Source organism: Octopus bimaculoides, chromosome 18, assembly GCF_046866305.1.
Source record: "Octopus bimaculoides isolate indiv1 chromosome 18, ASM4686630v1, whole genome shotgun sequence".
Taxonomy (NCBI): Eukaryota; Metazoa; Mollusca; class Cephalopoda; order Octopoda; family Octopodidae; genus Octopus; species Octopus bimaculoides.
In genome coordinates this window covers 34,947,966-34,960,010 of record NC_142945.1, presented here as the reverse complement: position 1 = coordinate 34,960,010, position 12,045 = coordinate 34,947,966, and the positions used below count along the sequence as shown (strand labels likewise).

Below are 12,045 nucleotides of genomic sequence, written 5' to 3'. Positions count from 1 at the left end.
ATTCCATTAAAAGCAAATGAAATATATTTAGGAAGCACATATCAATTTAAGGATTAAATAAATCACAAATTTAACACAATGGAAGTTTAGTGATTCCAGCTCTAAATAGTTTAACTGTTTCAATAATAGACTCAGCTTCAGGTTTATCCAGTTTGAATGGAATTTTATCCATCTCTCTCGAGGTGACTACTCCTGCAAGAATTTAGAAACAATATATATTCCACTATAAATGGGACTGATTATTTTGTAGCTGCTGAGTCACTATGTAGGCTTGTAGGAAAGACATACACATGGAGAAGATTCCAGAGAGAACTGTTTCCTACAGGAAGGACTGAGAATGGTGGTTAACACGGAGGCCAATGGTTTTGATGATGAAACAAATACTTCAGGAGAGCCTAAATGATGAGGGTATAAGACCAGCTAGCTTCAAGGAACAGAGACCTTTATAATGGCAACAGAAAAGACAAAGAGTGCAGACAATATGCCTTTGGAACAGAAGCTAGATCATGCCAGAGATAGAATGCTAACCAGTTAAGTGGCCCTTCCATGGGTTCAGTCCAGGATAATGTATGTGTGAACCAGAAGCCATATTGTTATATGGACTGTTAGATATGTAATTCGTCTGACGTTCCGTGTGTCACAGTGGTTCGTCTGAGTTCATTGTTTCATTGTTGTTGTCTTGTGTGACTGTCGTAGTAAAATGTCATTGATATATATATGGCGGACATGACTTTTGTTTATTCATAACGAACATTGGGTGAGTGCGTTCTTTGTATGTAATTGAATAATAAATGTAATAATTAAATTTGTATAACTCGTGTTATCTCTGCGAGTCATCCGAGGGAAATACAACACATATGCCAAATGTGGGAGCAGTACTTTATTGCAAGCCTCACATGAAGATTGTTGAATGTGAACAACTACTGGGGGCTGAAATATTTTCTGACCCTGAAGAGAAAGGCCAGTATTTGAGATGTAGTTATAGCTATGTTAAGGACCTGCTACTTTCTTCAGGAAAGAAACTCAGTTATAATAAGGTCCAACCTCTGAGGACTGTAGCTGAGTGCTGATCTTGTGTAGCAGGTGTGTGATATTGTGCAGTTCTTTTTTTATATCAGTAATGTGTGAGAGGTTTTTGTTGTTAAAAGTAACAAAGTTCACATGGCCCCATTAAAGGATGCTCACAAGTCTCTATTCATGGAATCAATGAAGGCTTAATTAGTATAATTTTGAATGCTAGGAAATCTGATGGCACTGAACTATTAGATCTAATTAGCATTTTTCATCTTTTGCATATTCAGAAATAGAGTAGAAAAAGTCAGTATTAAGGTTGTGTATTTATGTGTTTCTGTGTGTGTGTGCGCATGTGTGTGTGTGTGTGTGCGTGCATGTGAGAGAGAGAGAGAGAAGGAGAAAGAGAGAAAAAGAGAGAGAGAGATAATATATGTATCTATGTGCATTTATGTATTCAGGTAATACTCTTTACAAAGAAATCTGTCATTAATTAAGCAAAAACATTCATTATTGAAATGGACATGTCAAGGACAGACATAGGAAAAAGTATATTCAGCCAATTCAACCTCAAAGTTACATTAAACATGAATTGAAAGAAAGCAAAAAAAAGGCAGGTAAACATTTCCATAAAAAAGATTGCAACCATCCTTTTAAGATCAGTAAGCATCTTGTTAGTAATATTAGATGTATCTCTGCCTTTGATGCATTCTACCATTGTTGTTGTTTGCTGACTGGTTATCTGGCCTTAGATAGATAAGGTGAAAGTTTCATGGTTGCATTATTAAGAAATTCCCTTTATAACTGTGTAGTTTCAGATTTTGTTTTGCTGTGCAACTCCTTATGTAAGTGTCTTCTCTCATTGCCTTGGGTTGGTCAACACCTTATACATAAAACTGGAACTGTGTGGAAACCTGTCACACAAGTGTGTGCATGTGTGTGTTTGTGTGTGTTACAAAATGAAATAAATAAAAACACTTAAATCATTTATTGTTCACACTTCACAGCGTAGGGATAGATATTACCTCTCAGTATTAATACTGCCTCTGCTGCTCAAATATATTTTTAGTATCACTATTGCTTCTCTTTAAAAGCATGTTATCATTATTATATTGTAACTCTATTTAATCACTGTTGTGGTTTTATTATACATTTAACTACTGTTACATGATAACTATTTTTGATTACTTTTGCTCTCTATAACTCATGTTTACTGCTGGTTCATAATAGTCTATATGCTACAGAAATTCATCTACCATGTTGGCAAACCTTTACCCACCAACAGTCTATTCACCACTTAGGTGCTGCATCATTATTTTGTCATGTATACTTATAGTATAATGATAGCTGTATTTCTAAGAAACTTGTAAGTTATGTCCCATCCACTTCCAAATATGTACCATTCATTGTCCAAACACATTTGATGTGCTTCATTTCTCAAACTCAATACTTAACCCTTCAGCCAAACTTTTCTTTTTGTTTTTGAGTTTTCAACATATACTGGACTACTCACTGCATATACCTCACAAATTTGGGAAGATCTGCCAAGGTTATGGATCACACCCTTTCTCTCCCCCTTCTCTCCCTTTTCATCGCCAATGCCGCCACCAGCAGCAGCAGCAGCACTGCTACCACTGCCACTGTGGCCGCCACCACTGCCACCACCAATACCACCATCACCACCACCACTACTTCTCTTCTTCTTGAGCTAAACAATAGAAACACTAAAAAAAAATCCTGTTAGGTTGATGTTGCAGATACACTGTAATTAAACATAAATGTTAATGCACTTCCTATTACTGCAGAAGTTCTGTAAGTCTGTGTTACATATTTATGCTGTACCAATGGAACAGAGTAACTGGAATAACTGCAAATTTCTCACTAGTTTAGTATAGATGTTTTCTTTTACATAAACCTAAAACGCTTTGTTAACGACTGCTGGAAACTGATTTCAACTGTTGCATACACGTTCTTTTCTCAGTTGCAGATCATTGTCTGGTCTGCTATGCTTGCATTTTATTGAGGTCTTGATAGAAACATTCCACCAATATTCTTTCATTTTAAAAATGTATGTATAAATGTTGGTATGTATGTTGTACAAATGTAATGATGTCAGATTTGAAAATAAAAGCAAAAAAAAAAAACATAGATGATGGGATGATCAAAATAAATTGTACTAATGTGCTTATGAAGATGTAATGAACCCAAATACGAAGTGGTATCGAAAAGTAATATCAAATAAAAAATGACTTATTTACCTAAGTTTTAACATCATCACCTTTGAAATAGTCACCTTGGGCAGCAATACAATGGTCCTGGCATTCCTGCCATTTTTGAAATAATTTTCTGTAAGCAAGTTGAGGACTTTCTGTGATTCACTCTAGACAATGGTGTTAAACTGTGATATTTGAGTTGCATTTTCATCTTGGGGAAAAGATGGAAGTCAGCAGGTGCTAAAGCTGACAGATAGGGTGGGTATGGAAGTGATACCATATTGTTTTGGGGAGAGAAAAATGTTAATGATCTGCTGTAGGGTGGGGAGAAAAATATTCAAGACTCCAATTCTTTGAGGTCTACAGATCTGGTTGTTTTCACTAAATGTCCTCTCTCAAATGCTTTGAAACATCAAAGTAGAACTCTCAATTGGCCTTGGGGATGAATTCTCCATTGACAGTAGCACATTTCCAGGCGTAACACTTATGGCAGTTCTTTTAGATTGCTTATTGTGTTTCTAGGATGTCCTTCCAGTTTGAGGCACCGGTACCACTTGAAACATTGCATATAACCAATTTCCTCGTTGTCATAAGCTTGATGAAACTTGCTCAAAGTTTAATGCAAAATTTCACATTGGCTCTTTGTTCCTGTCCATGGCAAAATGGCAGACTACTGCATACACATGACCACAAAAACACAAATTTTACAACTTGCAAAGTAAACACAGCAATGTCACTCGACCCACTGCTTCATGAAGGTCATTGCTAGCTCTCACTGTGCACTCAGCTGTGTGTTGTTATCTGTTGACATGCTAGAGAACTAGTTTAGGGACTTCTTGATACCACCTCATAAGTTAAACAATGGTTCCAAAGTGGGCAGTATTGCTCCCCTGGGGGTGTTGGAAAGTTCCAAAGGGGCGATGATGGAGTAGAAAAGTGAGGTGATAATGGGGTGACAATTCATATAAAAAAACAACAAAATAATGAGTTCATTAGGTTAAGTTATATTTCTGAAATACAGTTGCTTTGAATTTGCTTCAGAAAGAGGTCTATGTATATGATGGCTAATTGGGGGGGGGGGGGCACTAGAAATGTGGCCTGTGTGTCAAAGGGGTGGTAGCCCAAAAAGTTTGGGAGCCACTGGGTGAAAACGTTGTTGTTGATGATGAAGGTGATGATGAAAATGACAACGATAACAATGATAATGAAGATGGCAAATGGATGATGGTGGTGGAGATGATGATGATGATGACGATGATGATGATATTGATGATATTGATGATAATGATGATGATGACAATCTCATTGGTTGAACAATATAACAGTTACAAATTATGAATGTGAATGGAACAGTGAGATTCATACAATGAAAAGTAAAGCATGTAGCAACATGAAACTATGATAGGATTTCAATGCTTAGTTTTATAATTTTGATAATACTCTCTGGGAAAGTCAGTAATATCTATACTTCATATTTCCCTCTTTCCTTAAACATAGATTCTGCCAGATCAAACAGAAATCAATATTCTGAAAATAATGCAAACATCAAAGTAAGTTTTATTTTTAAAGCTTATTCTAATTTCAGAGATTTATTTGAAACATTAACAATCATTTGTGTGAGAATGGTTAATTTTTGCAGAACAATATAAAAAAGTGATGGGAAGAAAGGAAGCAAAAGGAAGATTGTTTTGGTTTTCTTGTTTGTTATATTTTATTAATGTAATTTTTATTATTTTAAACCTATTCTTTATGGATCTTTACTTGAGATAATGTGATTAAAACTAATATTAATAATAATTCCTAGTTTGGTGAGATTTTTTAGAAATTTATTTAGTTTTTGTCTTAACCTTAATTTTACATAATGCACATGTTCAAAACTGGGAAAGCAGGAACACATAAAATTGGCTGATATTGTACAAATATTTAGGAAATCATTCTATCATAAGAAACAACTTTGTTTGATATGAATCAATATAATGACGCCAAAGGATCATTGAAACATACCCTGCTATTTTGTAATTGCTATATTGATCAAGGCATGGTTTTATCCTTGTAAGCCTTCCCTAAACAAGATCAAATATTTAAATTCAACAGCCACCTCCCATAAACTGCTGAGAAATTGAATTCTTTTGACACTCATCGGAGCCTTGAAGTGAAACACTTGCTCAATTGAATTTGTTTATAAAGCAGCTGTGACATTTAAGCAATGAGAGGAAAAACATCCAACTTAACATTCAAGCATCCTATTCTGTACTCCTGAACAGCCTGCTTGTCTGTATGCCATACAATGGACAATGATGGATGAATTTGATAGTAAAACAAAGTTTATTAAGCTATTTGGTAGTCTATTCAGGATTTAAGCCCAGATCCTATTCAGGTCCCTTTGCCTTTCATGGGTCAGAATAAGGACCAGATTATGACTACTGAACTCAAAATACTCAAATTGTTAATTAAATTTCTGAATTTGGTGTCGCAACATGGTTGTATCCCATTACAGAAACTGTAAAATAAATAAAACCAACAATAGCTTTTAAATTCTGATATAATCTGACTTCTCCTCACATTAGACTGTAGATGGGATATGAACTGTCAACCTTTTAGCTAGAAGCAAAAATTTCACCTAGATTTTTATTTCAGAGAGATGAAAATCTCTCCCTCTCTCTCTCTCTCTCTCTCTCTCTCTCTCTCTCTCTCTCTCTCTCCCCTACATATGAGACCATAAATCACTCGATATATGTGTCATCACTAACCTACCACAAGTAGCTGGAGTTGTACAATAAAGACAAAGGTAAACATTCATAGCTGAGTTATGTTCACAATCTGAAAAATAAAATTTTGTTTCATCAAAGAAGTATCTTGCCAATTATCATAATTAGGATGTGCAACATGGGAAAGCAGGAACATGATCAATAGATTCATCAGAAGTGGTTGAAAGATAAACTTGGAAGGCAGTTTGGGGATGCAAAAGCTAAAACCTTAAATTCCAGCAGTTGAAACAACAACAAACAACAACAACTGAAAATTGAAAATATAAACCTAAAGAGTATAGATGGAAAACACTGAATAGATTGTTTGCTTGAGATCCCAAATCAGTCTTTCACAGCCTTAACAAAATTAATGCAATATCAGTAAAAACATCCCATCAACAGAATGAGTAGAAGGCTACTGGAAGTCAATGATCAATAAGGGAAAGAAATGGTAAATTAATTATAAAAGCTGAATAGTCAGACAAGTTAGAACAAGGATGCTGCAAGAAAGTTGAACAAAAACTTTACAAAATCAAAGATGCAGGACTAGAAACAGCCTTTGATATAAATACTTATATAGGAGCAGGTGTGGCTGTGTGGTAAGAAGCTTCTTTCACAACTGCATTGTTCTGGGTTCAGTTCCACTGTGTGGCACCTTGGGCAAGTCTTTTCTATTATAGTTACGGGCTGACCAAAGCCTTGTGAGTGGATTTGGTGGATGTAAACTAAAAGAAGCCCATTGCAGCTTTGTGTGTGTGTGTGTGTGTGTGTGTGTCTGTTTGTCCACTGCTACCAATTGACAACCAGTGTTGGTGTGTTTATGTCCCAGTAACTTAGCAGTTTGGCAAAAGAGATCAATCGAATAAGCACCAGGCTTAAGAAAAAATAAATAAAAATTCTTCAAGGTGGTGCTCCACCATGGCCACAGCCTTATGACTGAAACAAGTAAAAGATAAAAGATATGTTTCATTAAAAATAGTTTTATCTTTCTATTATGAACTATTCATATTTTCATATTTGTTTCTTGCTGTTGGTGGTTAGTTCAGATGTTACTAAATCCTTACTCTTTACTCTTTTACTTGTTTCAGTCATTTGAATGCTGCCATGCTGGAGCACCACCTTTAGTCAAGCAAATCGACCCCAGGACTTCTTCTTTCTCAGCGTAGTACTTATTCTCTTATGCCGAACCGGTAAGTTACAGGGACGTAAACACACCACCATCGGTTGTCAAGCGATGTTGGGGAGATAAACACTGACATACAAACATATACACACACATACAGATATATATATATATATACATATATACGACGGGCTTCTTTCAGTTTCTGTCTACCAAATCCACTCACAAGGCTTTGGGCGAACCGAGGCTATAGTAGAAGACACTTGCCCAAGGTGCCACGCAGTGGGAATGAACCCGGAACCATGTGGTTGGTAAGCAAGCTACTTACTACACAGCCGCATTCAACATTTCCAGACCTTCACAATCACATTTTAAAGAAAATGAAATAGGTTTTTAACCTCTGTGTTGCTTCTTCTATGCTCATTGAATGTTTATAGGCTTTCCCAGCAAACGTGTTTTTGCTGTTAGGCTCCCACATCAGCAATTCTGTATTATTCTGTTATGTTGCAGTCAAATTTTCTGACTGTTTGCTTTCCATGTAAGTAGTCACATATTAATCTTTTTATGTGTATTGTTGGGGTGTTTAAACGTCCCCTCTTTGTTTTTCAGTAACATGCCTGGAAAATGCTTTTTCACCTCTATGTGTTTTTATCATGCACTTGTGCTAACATCAATAACTCCTTCCTCCTTGCCATCTCATATCCTTTACCAATACCTTTATTCTTACATACTTGCACATGCTCTCACCTCCTCACCTATATATCTCCATATTACCCACCTATCAATTACATACACATAAACAGCCTCACACCCACGAACCAATACCATTATACTTCCCAAATGATATGCATCTATACAAATACATATATTCAACACTAACACACATAACTCCCACTTATGCCTTATTTTAGACATTGATAAATGTACACCCTGCTTCCTCTCTTTGAAACTCTCACCCTTGCCACAGAACAGTATTCCCAGCGGGTTTCTAATCATTTGCCTCTTTCTTATATCTTTTTTTCCCTCCCACACCTTTTTTAATGCACTGACTGTTTCTCTTTCTCACTTCCCTATGCTTCTCTCTTCCTCTTCTCATTAAGAGCTAATATCAAAAATGTTAAGGCTATGTTTACTTATTGAAGCATTAAACTAATACCATATTTGTGAGACTGTTTTTTGTGCATTGTCCATTGTAATGTTGTCTTCAAACTATACACACACACACACACACACACACACACATATATATATATATATATATATATATATATATATATATATATATATATATATAAAACACACCTATATATTCATTTGTATATATGTGTGTATGTGTGAACATATTTTTGAAATACGTATAAAATTGACATTTTAAAAATTATTTGTCCATTTGTTAGTTTTCTTTGCATTATGCAATCAAAAGAATCTGCGTATATATATGTGTGTGTGCATGTAGTATGTGTTTGTATGTATGTATGTCTGTGCATATATATATATATATATATATATATATATATATATGGTAAGAGAGACAAAGAGAGAGACAGGGAGAGTTTGGTTTATTTTTGATATCAATATGAACTAAAATACGGAATGAATGATAACATGCCACAGCAACAATGATTGCTTGTGACAACAGCCTTCACAACAATTCTTTCAATTCATGTGACAGAAAGATTCCTACATATTTTGAAGAAACACCATGACATCACTTATGGCCACTCACTCAACTGTTTGACCTTCAATTTAAGAGGATAACATTCTTATTATCTAAGAATCCATAGAAAGGTTATGAGGTAAAAGGCCATTAGGAAATACAAGAACCTTACCAATTACAGTTGATACAAAGTTTCTTACAAGGACAATTTTCAAATTGTTTACATGATAGCATCGTCTTGCAAAGAAGGCCCAAATAGCTGATGATGTAAAACATCAAAAATGAGACAAAACTAAATAATTGAAAAATACAAATTGATCTTATTGAAGCTGAATTTATAACTTGGAATACTGTGTAGAATGCATGAGACAAAAAGAAGTCATGACATAACATATATTGTCACATTGTGAAATAATTCTTGTTTTAATAAGGTGACCATATTGAATCAGTTATATGTTCTGTTATATTTTTTTCTTTTATTTCTTTCAGTCATTTGACAGCAGCCATGCTGGAGCACAGCCTTGAAGTGTTTTTGCCGAACAATTCAACCTCAGGACATTTTAAAATTCCTAATGCCTATTCTATTGGTTTCTTTGATGAACCACTAAGTTATAGGGATGTAAACACACCAACACTGGTTGTCAAGCGATGATGGGGGGACAAATACAGACACAAAGGTACACACGTACATATATACAAACACACACACATACAAAAACACATGCACATACACACACATGCATGTATATATATATTGTATCTCAACTCTTACAAGACACTACATACTATGAAAGAGTAGTCAACTACCAACAAACAAGAACAATGACCAAATTAAACAAACTCATCTGCCAACATCGAAACAACTTAACAACAAAGGAATGCGACTACCTAACAAACTTTAATTGCAAAACAAGCAACCTCTATGGACTTCCAAAAATCCACAAGAGCAAAACTATTTCTGAAGCTTGCAAAAAGTCCACTTCCACCTGCATCACTGTACCACATCCCACTGATCTCAAACTAAGACCAATTGTGGCAGGCCCAAACTGTGAAACACACAGATTAAACAACTTTATCGATATCCTCCTGAAACCAATACTTCACCACATACCAAGTATTGTTAGAGACAACCTGGACCTACTAAATCATCTACCCAAACATACCGATAAAGACATTTTCATTGTTTCCTTTGATGTAATAAATCTTTACACTACGATCCCACATCAATATGGACTGGAAGCCATTAAATTCTGGCTAGAAAAATACCCCAATGAGATCCCAGAAAGAATAAAAAAAGAATTCATCATCGAGGGCCTTAAGTTTATCCTTCAAAACAATTTTTTGAATTTTAATCATAACACCTACAGACAGGTATCAGGGACTGCAATGGGGACTAAAGTTGCCCCTACATATGCAAACCTGGTGATGGCCTACTTAGAATTGCAGATCTACGACAAATCTAAAACTAGATATGGCCTGTCTTTCCACCAATACCTGTTAAAGAATTGGAAACGTTACTAGGATGACTGCCTCATCCTATGGTCCCACACACTCGACCAACTCTTTGACTTCAAAACCCTAATTAACAGTGTCAACAACCATATCCAATTTACAATGGAATACAGTCAAGACCAACTTCCTTTTCTTGACATTCTCATTATAAAGATAGGTACCAGCATTGAGACTGATATTCATTACAAACCGACTGATTCCAAGCAATGCCTTCTGTTCACCTCCAATCACCCAAAACATACAAAGACAAACATTCCCTTCAACCTTGCGAGAAGAATTTGCACAATTGTCTCTAATTATAGAACTCGAAATAAAAGACTCGAAGAACTAAAGGCAATTCTCCTCGAAAGACATTACCCAGCATCATTAGTTGACAATGGAATAGAATGGGCCAAGACAATTGCTACCCATGACCTGCGAAAACCGAAACACATACACGGCACGTTAAATAGTCTCCCATATCTCTCAGCACACAATCCTAGAAATGCAGAAGCTTACACAATAATATACAAAAACATCCCACTACTGAATCAAGACCCACGTCTAAAAAGAGTACTCGCAACCCATAAAATAATAAAAAGCAAAAGACAACCCAAATCCCTAAAAAACCTACTCACGAATGCAAAATTGCCCAACACAAGCCCACCAACTGCAGGACTTGCATCCACCTCATGGAAGGAACAACATACAGATTCCAGTCGGGACACACTTTTGTCATAAAAAATAACTTCACCTGCGCATCAAAAAATTTACTTTATGCCATAAGGTGTGAAGGGTGCCACAAAGAATACATAGGGCAAACAAGCCCAACTCTCAGAGAAAGGATGACAGTCCACTGCCAACAATTGAGGGATCCCACCACAAGACAGATACCACTCAGTGGGCACTTAGATCTCTGTGCACAAAACAAGTCCCCCAAATTCCTAGTTTTCCCATTATACCAATGCTCAGACAACACCACTGACCAAACTTGAATAAATAGGGAAAACAATCTTATTAAAAAATACAGACCACAGCTCAACATACTCTAACATAAGCCCCCTCCCAGGTGCACGTCCAAAAACAAAGACACACAGATACGCAAAATCACACACACACCAATACAATGCAAACCTCCGACACGAACACACTTACACACATATATACACACACAGACAATCACAATATCTCCACACTAGAGCACAAACCCACATACATTTCAAGAAAAAACACATGCATATATACACTTACAATACAATTGTAGCAACCACAACCAACACCCATACACACATATGTAAACAGGTACATGCACACACCTACACACCACTCCGGCAACCACAAATCATATTCACACACGCATATTTGCATACATATGTACACACACATACAAACACCATACGCTTGTTCCCCAGTAAAAATGTCACACACACACTCAAAAGAAAAACACACACAATACAATCACAACAAACACTCACAAGCACACATGCACAGAAGCATGCACACACAATGACAGACCTCCCCGACAAATACAAGGTACATAGACGCACTCACACAAACACACCCACACGTATACACACATACTGTACTAACAATACAAACAAAACTAATCACTCACAATGACAGCGCACACACACATGTACACATATACACCAGGAAACTACACAAACCATACCCACATACACACATACACACACATACAAACGCATACCCAGTACCAACATACACGGAACACACATGCACACACATACACATCACCTGGATAAACCCAACGTACGAGGACACCTAATAAATACAACACACACA

The 12,045-nt window shown here is 36.1% G+C and overlaps 1 long non-coding RNA gene across 3 annotated transcripts; it reads left to right on the top strand.

Moving 5' to 3' along the window:
- Positions 1-692: 692 nt before the first annotated feature.
- LOC128249850 (uncharacterized) lies at positions 693-11,686 on the top strand. Of its 3 annotated transcripts, XR_008265971.2 has the most exons (4): positions 693-757; positions 4,722-4,774; positions 7,060-7,161; positions 9,241-11,686. It is a non-coding gene; the product is annotated as an uncharacterized LOC128249850 (long non-coding RNA). The 3 variants fall into 3 exon arrangements; XR_016244979.1 differs by lacking the exon at positions 7,060-7,161 and having other exon boundaries at positions 9,241-10,876; XR_016244980.1 differs by lacking the exon at positions 4,722-4,774 and having other exon boundaries at positions 703-757; positions 9,241-10,876.
- The last annotated feature ends 359 nt before the right edge of the window (positions 11,687-12,045 follow it).